Here is a 20,946-nt window from a genome sequence, read left to right as displayed (position 1 = left end):
ACCAAAGGCATTAGGTAAATTGCTTATTATGTTATCGATGCATGTATTTTTTCGCGTAGGTTTGTCAATGTGGACTGTTAGATTATAATTTTTTGTTATGTCGAGTAAGCGACTCGTATCCTTATTATTATTTAAGATATTTATGTTCAGGTCACCTGTAAGAATTATTTTCTTGTTCTTAATTTTTGTTACTAAAGTATGCAAGGCATTATCTAGAATATCTAAGAATGAGAAGACATTAGAGTTAGGTGTTCTGTACAAACAAATAATAGTCACGTTATAGCTAGGGAGATCGATACCGCAACATTCAAAAATTCCATCCGAAATATAATCTTTCAATATGTTTAATGGCTTAAAATGTATGCCTTTTTTTGTCAAAATGCAGACACCGCCACGTTTTTGTTTTTTTGCTCTACAATATATAGACGCTAGGTTGTATTCACTCATACTTATGTTTAATTCGCTTCCTACCTCAACAAAAGTTTCGCTCAAACAAATTATATCAGGTTGTTTACTATCTTCCCGTAATTGAGTAATCGCAACTTCTAGAGCATTTTTTTTGCTACAAATACTTGCAATATTTTGATGAAAAACTCTAAAGTATTTGTTTTTTTTAGTCTCGAAAAAATTTTTTACCATTACCTGCAGTGAGCTTTGAACTTGAAGGAGTGGAAGAAATATGTTTGTGTTGAATTTTAGGTTTATTTGTTTTGGCATCATTGCTCACAGTATTTTTATTAACTATGGGGAAGTAATATGGTATTGTGCCAATTTTAGGGCCTAACTCCCGTTTTGACTGCGTTTCATAATTATTATTGCCATTAATTTTTTTTTGTCTAATCGTATGTGGGGATTGTTTCATGAAACTTAAGTATTTTGAGTCATAGTAGATCTGATCAAGAACAGAACTGACTTTTTTACATAATTGGTATACATTATTCTGAAACTGTTCATTGTAATCCACAAAATAACAATTTTTGTCAGAATTTCTACATACTATTTTCAACATATTATTCAATTTCCACTCGTTTAAATAAATATTACTATATACACTTAGAATTATAATAGGACACTTAAATTGAGCAGATTTGAGAAAAGCAGACAACTCCGTCATTATTTTTATAGGGTTAGAATCATGTTGCCCGACACATAAGATTATTTTATCCTCCTGTGTAACTGGAAAAAGATTCAATGTTTTTATGATTTCTTCAGTGCTCGCACCTGGCTTAATAAATGAATTGATTTGAATTTGTTCATAGGTGTTATTTACTCTAATTTTCCTGAGTGCCTCCGACATACCTATGCATTGACTGCCACCCACAATATATGCAGTTTTTTTGGAGGGTACATTATAGTTCTCCTGATGAATAGTTGGCTCAATTTTGTCAATATTTGGGGTTTCTAACGGGTTTTGCAACTGTATATTCTCACATGCATTAGATTGGTAACTTTCTGCTTGTGCTTCCCTCTCCATAAAGCTAGATTTTTTATTTGATGAGTGCTGAGTACAAGATTTCACCTTCCACCAATAATCTCTGTCAGTCAGATTGACTGACAGAGATTATTGTATCAAATAGATTATTTTCTCTACGAACTTGGCCGTACTTTTTCAATAACATACCAACGTGCTCCTACGTCATACGTGACTGGCCAACTCAGCACGTATTCAATTCAGCTCGAATTGACTTGCTTAGTTCATTTCTAATCTTGGGAATTTAGTAGTGTTTGTTACTCATAATATCATTTCTGAGAGATAAAATAACGATTTTCCTGGTGTAGCTCGGCGAAAGTCATATAAGACCATTAAAAGGAGTATGAATACTTTGAATAAATGATTTTGACTTTGACTTTGAATGGTGATGGGTTCAAATGCAATCAATATTTCAATAATTTCGAGAATTAATAAAATGAATCATCATCATAATCAACTTATCGCCAGCTCACTACTGATCACGGGTCTCCTCTCAGAAGGTCCCGGGGTTCAAACCTTGCTTTCATCTTATGCCAATAATAATTGTCCTAAAACTTGCAGATATCAACTCTGACAGGTCACTTGTACCGCGTGAACACGCGCAGCAAGTTAATTTGTGCAAGTTTTCCCAAGGAAAGTAATTTCCCAATTCCTTGCAGATGCAATGCAAAACGACTTGTGATAGCTTTATTGCTAACTAGCTGATACCCGCGACTTCGTTCGCGTGGATGTAGGTTTTTTAAAATTCCCGTGGGAACTCTTTGATTTTCCGGGATAAAAAGTAGCCTATGTGCTAATCCAGGGTATAATCTATCTCCATTCTAAATTTCAGCCCAATCCGTCCAGTAGTTGTTGCGTGAAGGAGTAACAAACATACACACACACACACACACACACACACACACACACACACACACACACACACACACACACACACACACACACACACACACACACACACACACACACACATACAAACTTTCGATAAAGGAGAAAGGTATAAAGGTGTGATAAACCCTTTGGTTTTAAATGGATTGGAATGGTTTGATAGTCTGCGGTAAATTCCAGTACATTTCAATGTCTGCAGGAAACACGAAAGTTGGGAAACTATTCCCTACTTTAGCGCACATAACAGAAACGAGGTTACAAAAGTTTAGTTATGGTGCGTATTGACCTTGATTGGAACGAACTATAGTAGTTAGTAGTATAAACTAAATTCAATATTACAAGTGTAAATTAAAAATTTATAACACCCCCGACAAGTGAAGGTTACAGTAACTAGAAAAGAGCTGATAATCTTCAAACGGCTGAACCGATTTTCTTCGATTATAGCTAAGAACACTCTCGATTAAGCCACCTTTCAAACAAAAAAAAAAAAAACTAAATTAAAAACGGTTCATTAGTTTAGGAGCTACGGTGCCACAGACAGATACACAGATACACACGTCAAACTTATAACACCCCTCTTTTTGGGTCGGGGGCTAAAAACTATGAATATTGCAAACGGTTGCACGAGCGCAACTGTAAAATAGACTTGTAAGAGTACTACATAAGTATATTTTTTTAATAATCTTTATTCCAGATATTACATCCATTTTGTTAGTAATACACCCAGTATAGTGTAATACACCCAGTACAGTAGATTACACCCACGACTTTTATTATCCGGGATAAAAAATAGCATGTGTACCTATATTGTATGTGTCCCGGTTGCAAGCTGTTCCTGTAATTTGATCAAAATCAGTTAAACTCATGGGCCGTGAAAAGATAGACAGACACTTTCACTTTTATAGTAGTAGTATGGACTATGGGTTTACAAATCCCGGATTAAAATTTGACGTAGCTACAAATATTTTACTCAGATAAAAAAAATGCCTCTCTTGCGATTAGGTAATCGATACGTACTACCGAATAGATTTCTTTCCAAAATTGGTCGGTTTCATTCATGGTGTCATGACATCACGTCCGCATGACTGTTGCATCAGACACAATAGGTGACTTATCACAATAGGTATACTTCACTATAGGTATACTTATTAATTCGTTAACTATATACATCAAGTCAGCAAAGTACCTAGTTTGTGTACGGGGTGATTTGCTAACTCAAAGATCAACACTGAACGATAGTCAGCGAGGTCATTTGAAATTTATTTTTAAACCATTGAAAGTTTTCTAGGGAAAAATAATTCTAATATCAGTCAGTAAACAGGAATGTAGAACCAACCAAAGTAAAATTTTCGGTGGCTATCGTTCAATGTTGATCACTCATGACCACCAGAGTTTTAGCAACTAGGATGGCTACAGAATATTATGTAGATATGTTTTGACACTTGACCAGTTAGCAAAATGTAGGAGAAACACACATACACAAGAAACAAAAACTTTGAGCTTTGATTCGTAAACTTAAAAAAAAAAATTAAGTAAGTGTGCTGTGGCCTTTATCTTATATTCGGAACAATCTATCTCAAGACGTATACTTTAGCCACTACGATAGACGGCCATAAATAAAGATTGTTCGATGTAAGAAGAACCAATACAAATAGAAGATTGTATGGCTAATAAAAATCTCTATAAATGCTATTTATTATTAGTTCAGTCACTTCCAAGTTAATATATTTTGTTGCTAGATTATACTACTTACCATAATTAAATATAAAGATACCTATTTAAACCCCGATCCAAAAATTGGAGTGTTATAAGTTTGACGTGTGTCTGTGTATCTGTCTGTGGCATCGTAGCTCGTAAAATAATGAACCAATTTTAATTTAGTTTTTTTTTTTGTTTTGAAGGTGGCTTGATCGAGAGTGTTCTTAGCTATAATCCAAGGTTCAGCCGTTTGAAAGTTATCAGTTCTTTTCTGTAACCTTCACTTGTCAGGGGTGTTATAAATTTTTAATTTACACTTGTTGTATTATGTGTCCGACGATAACTTAGCGGTTAAGACTTCGAACCCCTATGTATTTGGGAGGATCCAGGATACAAACAGACAAACTCCGAATTAAAAAAAATATGTTCTGTTAATAGCATCACCAAAATGAAGCAAGTGACCGTGAGTGTATAAATTTAGATTGTGTTTATTTAGATTTATTCACTATTCCATAATGGACGGCATGCGTCATACCTATAAACATTTATTATTAGATTAACAGAACGTATGTCTATGGTAACCACGATAAAACACGAGAAATAAATGTTATAAGTTTTTTCGCCCTTTTGACGTGTGTGTGTATGTCTGTGTATGTGTTTGTTACTCTTTCACGAAATAAGTACTGAACGGATTCCCACGGGATTAAGAAAAACCTTTACCCAAGTGGGCGAAGTCAAAGGTATCATCTAGTATAAAATAAGTTTAAATAAGTAAGTAAGCAACACTTTAAAGAGCTAGGTTAGGCTATATTAGAATACATTTTTAACCCCCGACCCAAAAAGAGGGGTGTTATAAGTATGACGTGTGTATCTGTGTATCTGTCTGTGACATCGTAGCTCCTAAACTAGTGAACCGATTTTAATTTAGTTTTTTTCGTTTGAAAGGTGTCTTGATCGAGAGTGTTCTTAGCTATAATCCAAGAAAATCGGTTCAGCCGTTTGAAAGTTATCAGCTCTTTTCTAGTTACTTCACTTGTCGGGGGTGTTATAAATTTTTAATTTACACTTGTATACTTTTGCAATCAAATAAACAAGGGAGGGGTGTAACTGACTGAAAGGAAATTCTACGTAACAACCACGATGCGGGGTTTGATAACAAAGAAAGTGTAATAAATATACCAAATGCCTAGATCCAAGCAGATCTGCGACAAGATCGTCGCACAGATTGTCGCGTTATTGTGTAAGATGAAACATTCCCCGTGTCTTAATACGTAATATACTGTACTAGATTGCGAAGCCTAATTTTTCGGGTTCAGTACCTCAGCAGGAAAAACGAGCCTCTTATAGGATCACTTTGTTGTCTGTCTGTCTGTCCGTCCGTCGTGTCTGTCAACAAAACCTATAGGGTACTTCCCGTTAACCTAGAATCATGAAATGTGGCAGGTAGGTAGGTCCTATAGCACAAGTAAAGGAATAAATCAGAAGACCGTGAATTTGTCGTTACATCATTAAAAAAAATTAAAATGTGTTTAAATATTTGATTCATAATTTAATACTCGTCCCTCAGCTTCACCCATGTGGAATTCCTATGAATCCTATTAGTGGGGATCTATGTTAAATAGATAAGATCATTGTCCTATCTGACAAACATTAATCACAAGTAATAAATTGTCTAATTAAATATGTCCAAGATACTACATAATGGATTTCTCCCCAATATTTTTTGTCTGCAGTCTGCTAGTCTGACCATTCTTCCAAGAAAAAGAAATAGTCATTTATTACGCTTGATTGGTCAAGGTTCAAGGAAAGGGACGGATTACTCCCTCAACGTAATTAAGTGCGTCTTCTAAATAGTTTTTACAATGTTAACAGTTTTAGGGAAAAAGTCGGAAACTGAGGGTTTTCCTTGTATGAATGACAAAACATTTGCTTGGAAATACCTAAGTCACCTTGCTGTTTGCTAACTAGCTAAATAGCCAACGCCTTTAACGGGGCTCTCTCCGTCACTTACTCCATACAATCGTAGTTCCAATTTCATTTTAATATTAAGCAACCAAAGTCCATGAAATTTTGCAGACATATTCTAGAAACTTTAACTAGATGCCAATTTGGTAGAGTTTAACGCTACTAAAACGCAGGCGTGTCTCCTCACAGCAAAACGGAGTCCTTTTACTTTGACTCCAACTTTCCGGAATATATCTATTAATATCACTGATCACATTGATCTCCTAGGTCTCGACGTCTCGGCTAACATTAACTTCGGAAAATCCATAGAAGCCAAAGCCAAGACCGCCGCAAAAAAACTAGGCATTCTCAACAAAGTCAAGCAGTACTTCACGCCGCGCCAACTGATTACTTTGTATCAAGCACAAGTCAGGTCGTGCATGGAGTACTGCAGTCACCTCTACGATGGCTCTGCTAAGTACCAACTAGCAGCTCTGGATGCCGTTGACCGTCGAGCTAGGAGACTCATTGGCGAAGACTCTCCTTTGTTGGCGAAACTTCAAAGTCTCGATCACCGCCGTAAGGTCGCCGGCTTATCGGTGTTTTATAGGATATATTTCGGAGAGTGTGCACAGGAACTTTTCGATCTTGTCCCTCCTTCACCATTTTACCACCGCACCGCAAGACGTCGGGCGAGTTTCCATCCTTATGTCGTCGACATTCCATCTACACGCACGAAACGTTTTGCGTCTTCATTCCTCATACGCATGGCTAAGGTTTGGAATACTCTCCCGCGATCTGTGTTTCCTACCAATTACAATCCGGGTATCTTTAAAACAAGAGTGAATAGGCACCTTCTAGGTAAACGCGTCCCATCTTAGACCACATCATCACTTTCCATCAGGTGTGATTGTGGTCAAGCGCTTGCCTATAGTGAATAAAAAAAAAAAAAAAAAAAAACTAATATCTGTGCCTGTGGTGTTTTAGATTTTTCTAAAAATATGTAGTTTTAAAATTAACAGGGGCTCAAAGATTTGTATGTGAATTTTTAAGACCGCGTAACTTTGTAACCGAATATTTTAACGGAAATCTGGAAAACCACAGGCATAAATATTAGTTCCCGGAACGTTTCTACAAAATTCCATTGAGTACGATTGGTTAATATTCCAGAGAGACGAACTACGTTTGTATGGAGCGACTGACGGAGATACCCCTCTTAAATGACCGATAAAGCATAGAAACCGCGTTTCTAACGATTGTCATTCGAAAATAAGGACCACAATTTCACATAACTTCAACCAATTTAACTAGTCTAAATCACAAGAGGCTTATGATTGGTTCGTATTGTATGTCATGCGGCATTGCTCGTTATCGTGATTGCCCGACCAAGGCCTTTGCCGCAAAGTGCCGCGTGGAGGCAGCGCGGCTGCAACGCTGCAGCCGCGCTGCTTTGATCCACATAATTTCAATCGATGAACTGACGCGCGACCGTAGCGCAGGTGTAGCGCTGCAGTCACGTCAATCGTTCAAGTATATAGGTGCTACATGGTAAAGCCGGTCCGACCGCAAACATCTAGGGCATTTATATCCTACTGTATGAACCTATTTACGCAATGCTAAAAGGTAGTACAATTTTCAACATCACGAGCAGTAACTTTCCCTACTCCAAGTCAAAAGTAATCCCAAAAGTGTTATACCATTAGCAGATAGTATGTTAAATGTAGGCAAGATTTCCGTGCCTTCCGTAGCGAAGGCTTTTACCTTTATTACTGTCATTCGTATGTAAGTATGAATATTTCAGGAAGATGATTTTTTTGGAAAAGCATTAATGGATTCCCTCTTCGCCTTGCATATGATGAAATCACTATCCATTTGATAAATGTGAAAGTGTGTTTCTTTCTTAGTTTGTCCCTCAAACTCTTCGCTACAGAGTAATGAATTGACGTGATTTTGTGCATAGAAGACCTAGAGAGTGACATAGGCTACATTTATCCCGAAGAATGAAAGAGTTCCCTCGGGATTTAAATCTATACGCTGATGAAGTTGCAGGTATTAGCTAGTATTCCGATTAAAGAATGAAAATTACTTTCTTTTTTAGCGACTAATTCTTAAGGTACTATTCACTTATTAAAGTTATAATCTTTGAAAATTAACAATTATTTTCAGACGTTTTCGAGTTTTTATTAAAATAATCGTTCACACATTGGCGACACCTACCGAAAGCAATGTGCCAATGATTACTAGAGCCTCTACTTTCGGTAAAATACACTTATTTTGTTCAAGATCTTATCCGAGCATTCTAACACACAATATACTCATATTTTCATAAAAAACCGCTTCCAAAGAGCGTTGGCAAACCTCTTGAACTCAATTGATAAACAAATTGCCTCCATTTCAGTTTCTCAAAGTCTTATTACAAGGTACTTTCCTAAAGACTTTGACAAACATAACGCGTAACGGCTAGAATGCGCGATACATAATAATGTAGAATGTCCTAAAAATGTAACAAACTGTATGAAGAACGTTTAACTATATCCATGGAAAAATCCAAAAACACCGAACATTTACAATATGGGTACACACTTTTTTTTACCACAGTAGTTCAATTTCACTTCTTCTATTTAAACCGTACTGGGCACGTTGAGATTGAGCGTCGCTTGCGTCCTGTGTTTTGTCTACCCAGGCCTTTACCCGCAAGTTTCACATCATTACACGCGCCGGATTAATTGCCGGCTATTATTTTACAAGAGTAATTAAGATTTGACGTTTATTAAGCTTTCACAAAGCTCGTGGGAGTGTCTCTTAAGTAGTGTTTAATTTTTTTGGAAGAAAATATACTGTTAAAACAAGAATAATAATATGAATGAATCTAGGAGAACAATTTGTTGTTTGTTATTAACTTAAATGTCTATGGTCCGTACTTACATTGACGATTTCGTATATAATGCAAAGGCATAAAGGCAAGTGATGGAGAGAGTGGAGTTCCTCTACGTCAAATCTGAGGTGAGGAGATCCGTAGGAGACCAGAGTAACCAATATAGCTAGCTCAACGGGTTGTGAAGATGGTAATATTGTTTCAGAAAGCGCAGCGTTGGAATTAAAAACCGGCCAAGTGCGAGTCAGACTCGCGTACTGAGGGTCCGTACTCGGGTATTTTTTCACAACATTTTGCACGATAAATCAAAAACTATTATGCATAAAAATAAACAAAAATCTGTTTTAGAACGTACAGGTAAAGCCCTTTCATATGATACCCAACATGGTATAGTTATCTTATTTTGAAATGTAACCACAAATTCGCGGTTTTCAGATTTATTCCTGCACTTGTGCTATAATACCTACCTACCTGCCTTTCATGATTCTAGGTCAACGGGAAGTACCCTATAGGTATCTTGACAGACACGACGGACGGACGGACGGACAGACAGACAGACAGACAACAAAGTGATCCTATAAGGGCTCCATTTTTCCTTTTGAGGTACGGAACCCAAAAATTTAGGCTTCGTATAATATTTCAACTACGTACGGTGCAGACCTTGGCGATGACTTGTTGTATGATAGTAGAAAGGTAAAGAAGGAACCAGGTCAAACCTCAATAACTAGTATAAGCTTTGTGTGGTATGGTATGTAAGTCCCGCTACTGTTTTATGTGTAGGTATATGCAAAGATATCATGATCAACCCATTTCCGCCCCACTACTGAGTACGGGTCTCCTCTCAGAATGAGAAGGGTTTAGGCCATAGTCTGCCACGCTGGCCCAATGCGGATTGGCAGACTTCACACACCTTTGAGAACATGGAGAACTCTCAGGCATGCAGGTTTCCTCACGATGTTTTCCTTCACCGTTAAAGCAAGTGATATTTAATTGCTTAAAACGCACAGATATACCTACCTATATAATACCTATATAAGAGGCAAAGATATACCTACGCCAAATATCACGCTAAAAATATCTTTCGGATGTATCCCGGAAGTTAGTTTGAAGGGTTTGATTTCATTTCAAAGGGCCGTATTTCGGGTACAATATGCTATATGGTATGGTAATATTGGGCGTACTGTAGACGTACTGTTTATATTTCTTTTTTATTAACCCCCGACCCAAAAAGAGGGGTGTTATAAGTTTGACGTGTGTATCTGTGTATCTGTCTGTGGCATCGTAGCTCCTAAACGAATGAACCGATTTTAATTTAGTTTTTTTTGTTTGAAAGGTGGCTTGATCGAGAGTGTTCTTAGCTATCATCCAAGAGAATCGGTTCAGCCGTTTGAAAGTTATCAGCTCTTTTCTAGTTACTGTAACCTTCACTAATTGTCGGGGATGTTATAAATTTTTAATTTACACTTGTTTATTTATTATTTTTCGGTACACTAACAGCAAGTTCACAAACATTATTGTTTACCTAATGCCGATATTTACATGGTATTACACTACATAGTAAATTTCGATATAGGGGCAAATTTATGATAACCTGTATTTCACTGTTGACTGATTCTCTTCCGAATCGTTCCGGATGTTGTTTATGACGGTGTGACTGATTTCTATTTCTGTTTTCACAGAACAGTTTTATTGTTTTCCATATTTTGCTGTTTTTATTGCACGAAATATGAAATATAGTTTTTTTAGGGTTCCGTGCATCAAAAGAAAAACCCCCTTATAGGATCACTTCGTTGTCTGTCTGTCGTGGAGTAGGTATTAATATTACACGAGTAAATGCAAAAATAAGTTTCTTTGTTTATTGGTTTGTCCTTCTATGTTACCAGAATTGAGCAACAGATCGACATAATTTTCCCGAAGGGTACCAACGCTATTATATTACTAAGACTCCGCTGTCCGTCTGTCGGTCTGTCTGTCAGTGAACTGTATCTCGTGAACCATAATAGATAGAGACCTGAAATTTTCACATAACGACGGCTTAGAGTGAAAACCTCGTAAGTGTAAAAGAAGTAACTTTTCAGGAGGAAGAAAAAACTGCGTGCTGTAAAATTAGAAGCGAGTATATACGAGTTTCTCATTTAAAGTCATAGATGGCGTTACGAGTATCGAATGAACAAATTAGTCAGATCAGGATGTGCGTTGCGAGGTTTTCTTCCTAGAAACGCAATAAAATAAATTTGAGCAAAAATGCATTCCCGAGGTTTTCACTCTAAGTGTGTATTTCTATTGCCGCTATAACAACAAATACTAAACATTTTAGGATTACCGCATGGAAATCAAAAAAAAAAGTGTTATTTCTTGTACGACGGTGCGGAACCCTTCGTGTGCGAGTCCCATACGCACTTGACCGATATTTTTGTATGGATGTAAACATATAGAGGGTGATATAGACTGCTTTTTATCCCGGAATTTAAAGAGTTCCCATGGGATTTTGAAATAATTTTTAAATAATAAATTCACGTGTATGAAGTAAAAATGGCTAATTGTATTTTTTTTATATTTCAATATTTTCACAATATAGGTACAATAAAAAGTTGACGGAATTTTAAACACTGTAACCAACAAAATTTTACCGAAAAATTTAAATTACCGTAACGTATATAGTGAGAGTAAATGGAAAATTGTTAATAATTCAACAGGCATGTAAACATCGCTAACTGTTCGCCAACTCGGCAATATTTCCGCCACTCGCCAGTTTGCCTGCGATTGTTTGTGTTGCAAGGCTCCAGTTTGTTAAAACACAGTTATTTATTTAAAAAATTACGTTACGGGAATATGGATCATATTTACAGCAACGTAACAGTTTCAATTGTCTGCACTTTGGTGCTAGAGTGATGTTATATTCATGCTTTTAGCAGGTCGATGTAATGGATTCGGTGGAGAGACATCTATCATTTAATTTTTAACCCCCGACCCAAAAAGAGGGGTGTTATAAGTTTGACGTGTGTAAGTATCTGTGTATCTGTCTGTGGCATCGTAGCTCCTGAACGAATGAACCGATTTTAATTTAGTTTTTTTTTTGTTTGGAAGGTGGCTTAATCGAGAGTGTTCTTAGCTATAATCGAAGAAAATTGGTTTAGCCGTTTGAAAGTTATCAGCTCTTTTCTAGTTTTCTTATAGAGGTTTTTGTGTCGTGGGTTAATTTTTAAGTTATATTTATTCTTTTAATGATCGAAGACAAATTCGTATGATTGAGTGTGTGATGCGTATGTTTGAAACTTGCACGCAGCTCGATTAAGTTTGAACAGTCTGTGTGTAGATAACTTACTATGAAAGAACAATTTACGAGCTCATGCTCGCAACTTCGTTAGCATGAGTAACTCTGTTTTGGTAACTAATTATTTTTCTTTTCAAATATTTAGTTGTTGCAAACAATCAGGTCATTCCGTTGATCTGTTGCAGCTTGATTATAGGAGAAATCAACAAACAAATAGGATACTTTTGTATTTATAATATGGGCAGTTAGTGATAAAATGTTTTGAGACAACTTATGATTTACTAGTTAACTAGAAGTAAATTATTGTATACCTTTGATTTTTACGATATTTACATATTATAAAATATATATAACCTTGCAAAAAAATAACGTATGAGTAAACTTATAATAATTGGCTAAAATAGAATTACAAATACATATTCTGTAGCTAATTATATTATAGTTATTAAGTAAATTACTGTAAATAAACCGTTCTTTTTTCACAAATTACTATATAAAACAAGTGTAAATTAAAAGTTTATAACACCCCCGACAAGTGAAGGTTACAGTAACTAGAAAAGAGCTGATAACTTTCAAAGGGCTGAACCGATTTTCTTGAATTATAGCTAAGAACACTCTCGATCAAGCCACCTTTCAAACAAAAAAAAATAAATTAAAATCGGTTCATTAGTTTAGAAGCTACGATGCCACAGACAGATACATAGATACACAGATACACACGTCAAACTTATAACACCCCTCTTTTTGGGTCGGGGATTAACAAATACCTATAAAATCAAAAAATAGCAAAGTTTTCAAGCATTTGACTTCCAAACGACCTAATTTGGCTACAACATCACGTACGGAAGAACTTTTTCTGTCTAAAGTTTTCATTAAAAAGTATTCAAATAAAGAAAGCCTGCATTCTGTCGCAGTACAATAGCTTTATAATGACGCGACATCACAACATGTTTCGGCCTCAAATAGACAAAAAGCGTTTCGGCAATGCAGCAAATGGTAGCTGCATCGCAGGATGTTTTAGGATTCCATTCCTCAAAAGGAACAAGTGTAAATCAAAAATTTATAACACCCCCGACAAGTGAAAGTGACAGTAACTAGAAAAGAGCTGATAACTTTCAAACGGCTAAACCGATTTTCTTGGATTATAGCTAACAAGTGTAAATTAAAAAATTTCAACACCCCCGACAAATCATTTTCAAATAAATAATTATGTATATCTAGGCAACGTCCATCTTGACAGCTTGACATTTGTCTATTGACACTTGAATATTATGAACCTAAGGGTTATCTAACCTTCTTTTCTACAAGAAAACTAAAAAATAGCTGATAACTTTTAAACGGCTGAACCAATTTTTTTGGATTATAGCTAAGAACACTCTCGATCAAGCCACCTTTCAAACAAAAAAAAGTAAATTAAAATCGGTTCATTCGTTTAGGCGCTACGATGCCACAGACAGATACACAGACACACAGATACACACGTCAAACTTATAACACCCCTCTTTTTGGGTCGGGGGTTAAAAACACTGTCGATCAAGCCACCTAACAAATAAAAGAAACTTAATTAAAATCGGTTCATTAGTTTAGGAGCTACGATGCCACAGACAGATACACAGATACATACGTCAAACTTATAACACCCCTCTTTTTGGGTCGGGGGTTAAAATCGGAACCCTGTCCGTCTGTCCGTCCGTCCGTCCGTCGGTCTGTCCGTCGCATTTAAATGTACTTATTCCGTACATTTAATATGCAGATGTAACTACACATTCACCCCGCGTTCTATTTGTTTCAGTCTTAAAAAACAAACAATAGGGTGTAATTAAACGCCCGGAAAATGGCACTTTATATATTTGAATACACCACACCACATATTGCGGAGTTCTGTGGACATGCGACCGGGTCACGCAGGGTATTAGGAAGCCTTCGAGCATATTAAACATGAAAACTAAAGCGAATTTTTTCTATATTCGGTACGCGCCAATTATATTTTACTAGAGGATGCCCGCGACTTCGTCCGCGTGGAATTAGGTTTTCAAAGATCCCGTGGGAACTGTTTGATTTTGAAAAAGTTGCTTATGTCAATTATATACATGGACGCAAGCTACCTTGGTACCAAATTTCATACAAATCAGTCAAGCGAATGAGTCTTTAGGAATCCCGTGGGAACTCCTTGATTTTCCGGGATAAAAAGTAGCCTATGTCCGTCCCCGGGATATAAGCTAACTCTACAAAAAATTTCGTCAAAATCAGAAGCTGTTACCAGAAAGGTAACAGACAGACAGACACACTTTCGCATTTATAATGGATTTCATTTTCATTGATATGGCAGTTAAGTGCTTTCAATTCACAGGCATCATAAAAACTTCATCCAAATTCATCAGGTATTTGGAATTACGTTGAATTTTTGATGGCGTATACCTACCTGGTCTAGACACGCTAAAAAAAGCTAGAAATGCTAAAATGCCAACACCAGATCTATCAATCAATTTACTTTGTTGCTGGTTCTTCTTAACAGGAAAGACATTCCGAACCAGTGGCAAATTCTTTTGAAGATTTAAAAGTAATAATATTATCCGCTTTCTCACGTTCACTGAAACACAGACCTAAAATCATACGCTAAGAAGCCATTCGTGGTTTAATCAAGCAACTAGGTGTAGAGTTGATTTTGTAATTGTATTGTTAATAATAATACGTTAAGTTAAATACTGTCAATATAGGTATTTATTGGCTAACGCCACATGATTATAATAGTAAACATTAAACTATTCAGAAATATTAAAGATATCGGTGTACATATATCAAAAGTAGATATTGGAGACATAAGCGTACATATTATAATAATATAATATTGAGGTGTAGTGTGTATATCTTTCTAAAGTATCTGAATTTCTATAGTGAAATACAAAATCGGTTTAGTAGTTTTTGAGATATCGTGGATATTCATGCATACATACGGGTCAAATATTTAAGCCCCTATTTAAAAGTCGATTAAGAAATATGCTTGTCAGATAAATATGTATTTAAAACTAAGACTGTATCGCAAAGAAAGCCAAAACCATAAACCTTTTATAGTATACTCATTCCGAAATTGATGACATTGCAGAGAAAATATTTGCGCCATCAAAATACCTATAAACTGACGTAACAGCTAAGAACCATTTTATTCCTCCGCATTATGCTTTCATTTATTACTATGTATTATATTTATTACTGCGTATTGTACGCGCAAATTATCTTAAATATTGCCTTTCTTTCTTTTATCTTTCTACTTCAGCATCTAACCCTCACCTGACCCTCTTAACTAAACCTAACACCTCAACTGTTGAATTGTCGAGGCGTTTAGAACATCGACACAAAGTTGCTTATCTATCGGCATTCTACAGAATATATTCGAAGAGTTTGCCTAAAAACTTTTTAACCTAGTTCCACCTTCACCTTTCTTCTGTCGTATCGCAAGGCATCGTCAAGGTCTGCACTCTGCACCCGTTAGGTACTCAAAATTTCACGAACACATACCTACGTAGCGATTTGCCTCCTCATTTCTAACTCGAACCGCTAAAATATGGATCGCCCTTCCAGCATCAGAGTAAGACGTCGCGGGCATCGGCTAATAGATATCACATTGGTCATTGAAGAGAAAAATACTTTTATCTTTCACTGCTTTACCCAGATATTATTTGGATTTATGGGATATTATTAGTATATTTTGTTACTGCTTTACTCACATATTCAGTCCGGCTAGTTTCTATTGGATATAATAAAAACTTTCTATTAATTTCTGTTAGTTTTCCTTTTATTCTAAGTGGCTAGCTACTTGTGTTGACAGCGATGGATTAGGGTTCAATCCCGTTGGGCCGGCTTTCCGTGTTTTGAGAAAAATCTGATTTCATAAAATAGTAGTAAAGAACCATCCAAACGCTCGCATATAAATCTTCCATAAATAAATAAACAAATTGAATAAAAATTAAAATAGTAAGCAAGTAAATAATTGTGTGCAAATGAATAATTTATGATATTTTCTTTGACTTTAATTAAAAGATTTGTTAATAAAATTGAACACACCATAATAGGCTAACTAGACCTAAGGAAAGTAGAAAAGTCATAGGTAGGAGTTAGGAATGGTATTTAGGACCAGTGCAGGTAGATTCTAGGAATCTATATAGATAAATCAATCTTTCTACCAAAAATAAAAATAGCAAACAAAAAGTACATAAATAATAGATAAAGTAGATAAGAGATAAATAATATTTGATTGCGCCAGTTATGGTATAACCAACAATTATACTTATACATACTTAACAACCAATAATTATACATTTTTAGTAATATATTTATTTCACTTGACAAATAAAATTTAAAAGCAATAAATCAATACACAAATCTTAAACCTAAAACGTTTTGAATTAAAAACAACAACGTTTTCAAAATCCCCAACATTTACAAACCAAAATCACTATATCACACTTCTAGCTTCAGAAAAAATTCTCCACGTACTGAAGCAAAATTTACATAATGTAAAAAATAAAATAATAACTAAGCCGGACTTCGCATAACAAAAAGTCATTATAATTAAATTTAAAAGCAACAAATCCCATTACAAACATAAAACTTAAAAAAATAGAGTTACCAACCTTTATCGAAGTCCCCGATCTTAAGAAAACACTTCAACACTTCACGAAAAAGTCCCGGACGTAAATACGTAAAACGAAAAATCCGCGGCGTAAATACGTAATCAGAATAAATACACGACGTAATAATTCGACACTGTTTATGTAGAACGAAAGGCTCTATACGACACGTAGCATTCGTAGTAGAGTCTACGCGATACTGCTACGATGAAGCGGTCCGTCCCACGGTGCGCACGCTTGCTCCGGATCGGTGCGGTCGACTGATCTTATTGTCAATTCATTACGGCCTAAAATCGTATATTTTGTATAATTTAACACCTTGTAGCCATTGTAGCGGCTTGAAGCGCTTTTGAGTGGTGAAATTTGACGCATTTTTATGTAAATAACGCTTATTTTTGAAAAAATGCACAAGAGTAATGTAGAGTGACTCTACTGAAAAATTTTCACCAATTGCTGATATCATTTTTAACTAGTATTTTATGACGCTTCGTCCGCCTGGATTTAGGTTTTTAATGATCCTTTTAAAGTTTTTAATTATTTCTCAAAATCATTTCTTAGTTGGGGTCTACAATAAGTTTACTACAACTTTGAACTTATCAAGACAAGAGAACTTACAAAGACAAATTCTATACATAGACCTTTTTTAAATTTAATTATACAAAATATTTAGGTACAATAAGACTCTCGCTAAGCTTGTGGGCCAATTCGTTGGCGAGATGACGCTCTTCATAATTAATTCTAATATCTCCTAAACATGCAAACATTACAAAGCATAAAGCTAACTCAGTTCATAGTTGTAAACAGATAGATAGAATAAAAAGATGTACTAGCGTGAATACCAACATCTTAAGAAACTATCGCTTAAACTGTTGGCTCAAGGGTAAGATTTTTTTTTATATTTTTTTTTATAAAGAATATTAGCCATGTTAAATGACTAATATTCCCTTTTCCTCTCCAACTAAGCGTCAGGCTTGTGCTAGGAGTAGGTACGACAATAGTTCAACGGGTGGGGTTTGAACCGTCGACCTTTCGGTTTTCAGTCCACTCCTTTACCGGTTGAGCTATTGAGGCTCTAAACACAGAGATACAGAAGGTAGTGGTTCTTGAGACGGCACGCATTGTGAGGAGGTTCCTCACTCTGGAGCCCTGACCACTGGCGGCTTGGGTCCAACTCAGCCCGTTGCTAGTGGTGGGACCTATTTTACCATATTTTTAATTAATTACTGTTTTTTTTCCGTCACTTTACTTTTCTGTTATTTTATTATTCTGTTGTTTCTGTTTTTTTATTTTTTGTTATTTTATTTTTGTAAACTTATTACTTATATTTTTAAAACATGCTAATAATGAGATAATAAATTAATGAGAGATAATATAAAAATGGTTTTGTAATCGTTAATTAAACTTACATACATTCTTAGCCTAGTATGCTCGATCCTTGCTCATAATAATATTATAATATGCATTACAGAAGACAGGATATTATTGGAGCCTTGACACGCCTTGACTTCTACTGGAATGTGCGCCCTTGCCTGGGTATTATGAGACATTAGCTTGCGTCACCATTCATGTGAGGTCGTCACGTATTTTAATATCTATCGAACAATTTACTTACGTATAAAGGAGGTCACACAGGGCCCCGCGGTGAGACCTGTACGAGGACCAAAAGGCACACAGTTTTGCATTCTGAAAATGGAGAGGTTCCATCGTTTGACTTCTGGGTTGAAAAATAGCTAATCCAGGATGCAAGCTATATCTGTACCAAAATTTTGTCAAAATCGGTTAAGAGGGGTCTCTCCGTCACTCGCTTCATACAAACATAGTTCCAATTTCATTTGAATATTAAGCGACTAAAGTTCATGAAATTTTGCGGACATGTTCTAGAAACTAATGTCTATGCCTGTGGTTTTCCAGATTTTTGTTCAAATATTCTGTTTCAAAGTTACGCGGTCTTAAAAATTCACATACAAATCTTTGAGCCCCTATAATTTTAAAACTACATATTTTTAGGAAAATCTAAAACACCACAGGCACTGATATTAATTTCTAGAATATGTCTGCAAAATTTCATGGACTTTGGTTGCTTAATATTCAAATGAAATGGAACTACGATTGTATGGAGTAAGTGACGGAGAGAGCCCTGTTAATGGGGTGGACAATGAAAAGATAGAGAGGTGTATAGATAGATAGAAGACTTTATTGCACACAAAACAAGAAAAAACAAAGATAGAACAAGAAACTAAAAACTAAAAGTAATTGTACATTCAATGCAAAGGCAACCTCATTGCTTAAAGCAATCTCCACCAAGCAAACCTTTGGTGAAGGAAAAGGTAACAGACAAAGAATATAACCAGACATAGTTTCGCAATCCTATTATTTAAATTAATGGTATGGTTATTTAAATAACAAAGCGTTAACAAAGTTAATGGGGGTTTTGAATAACTTGTGAAAGTTTATTCAAAAGACATTCAAATTTTTTGTTTTTTAGCTTAGCTGCAATCAGACATGCTGTCAAGTAATGACGAAGCCTAAGATGGAGCGCGCTTGTCTAGAAGATTCTTTATTAGTCTCTACTTGAAGTCCCATCCCTGTAAAGAGTGGAGGGGAAAAGTGATGCCGGAAGGGTGTTCCACCGGCGGTTCGAATTATAAACGAGAAAGCAAATCGCTTCCTACGTATTCGTATAATTTTAACTACGTACGGGATGCAGACCTTGACGATGTCTTGCGGTACAATAGTAGAAAGGTAAAGGAGACCAAAATAATATATCTTCGAAATATATCACGTAGAATAACGATAGACAGGCATTTTGCGCCGATGTTCCAAAATAAAATAAGTTTCTTTTGAAACCTGATCAATCCATACTTAATATTTATTATAAATGCGAAAGTGTATCTGTCTGTCTGTCTGTTTTACGGCCTAACAATTTAACCGATTCTGACGAAATTTAGTACAGGGTCAGCTTATACCCCGGGGACGAACATAGGCTACTTTACTTTATCCCAGAAAATCAAAGAGTTACGTCCCTGTAAATTGACATAGGCAACTTTTTATCCCGGAAAATCAAACAGTTCCCACGGGATCTTTAAAAACCTAAATCCACGCGACCGAAGTCGCGGGCATCCTCTAGTTTTATAATAGAACTAATGCAACAAACAATTCTAAATACACAATATCCACATAGACACAATATCGCCCGGGCAGAAACTCTGGGAGCTACCATCTGCCACTCTCGCAGAACTGAAACAAAATAAAACTGTCTGATATTTGCTGGCAGTTTTTAAAGGTTTCAACTGGGGCTTAGGTATAAAGTTTAAACTCCAATGCATGGTGCCACTGCCTAAACCAAAGTGGTTTTCCAGGCTTTGCTTGTGTAGGTTTTTTACTTTTGTGTTCCATACGCAAAATTAATTAAATGGAATTCTTATGGAAACACCTCGATGGCTCTCTGTGCGCCTACGATAGATGTTTTAAAACAGAACATACTTTTTTATTAAAGCTGTAAAGCTGAAATTTAACATTGAAAAACTTGTTACACAATTGTAAATTAAATATTTATAACACCCCCGACAAGTGAAGGTTACAGTAACTAGAAAAGAGCTTTAGATAACTTTCAAACGGCTGAACCGATTTTTTTGGATTATAGCTAAGAACACTCTCGATCAGCCACCTTTGAAACAAAAAAGAGTAAATTAAAATCGGTTCATTAGTTTAGGAGCTACGACGCCACAGATAGATACACAGATACACACGTCAAACTTATGAGGGGTGTTATAAGTTTGTTTTTTGGGTCGGGGGTTAAAAATTAAGTTGAGCTTGAGAGCTTAGTTCACAGATGAATAGACAATTTTATCATTATTTCTTCTACAGAGAATACTGTGTAAATGTCTTTAATTAGTTTAATTGGCCTGTGGCTTTCTTGTAACAAGTTGAGCAAATAAATAGACGTAAAAGTAATTAGACACTGCAATAGAGAAAAGCTGAAGTCACAAGACACGATCTAATTTCTCATTTTACTTTATTTTGCTTTTTTTTAGGGTTCCGTACCTCAAAAGGAAAAAGGACACTTATAGGATCACTTTTTTGTTTGTCTGTCTGTCTGCTATATCTGTCAAGAAAATCTATGCTTCCCGTTGACCTAGAATTAGTAATAGTTGGCAGGTGGGATAAG

General features: G+C 35.8%; 1 protein-coding gene across 2 annotated transcripts in view; it reads right to left on the bottom strand.

The window, feature by feature from the left end:
* The window catches only part of LOC123876101 (head-specific guanylate cyclase), a 140,346-nt gene extending 123,328 nt beyond the window's left edge, over positions 1–17,018 (bottom strand). For both annotated transcript variants that reach the window (XR_006798260.1, XM_045922235.1), the window contains exon 1: positions 16,782–17,018. The gene's annotated coding sequence lies outside the window, so the exon portion shown is untranslated. The remainder of the gene's footprint in view (positions 1–16,781) is intronic.
* Positions 17,019–20,946: the final 3,928 nt, after the last annotated feature.

The sequence above is a fragment of the Maniola jurtina genome, chromosome 21 (genome assembly GCF_905333055.1).
Source record: "Maniola jurtina chromosome 21, ilManJurt1.1, whole genome shotgun sequence".
NCBI classification, from domain to species: domain Eukaryota; kingdom Metazoa; phylum Arthropoda; class Insecta; order Lepidoptera; family Nymphalidae; genus Maniola; species Maniola jurtina.
This window is presented reverse-complemented; position numbering and strand designations above follow the sequence as displayed.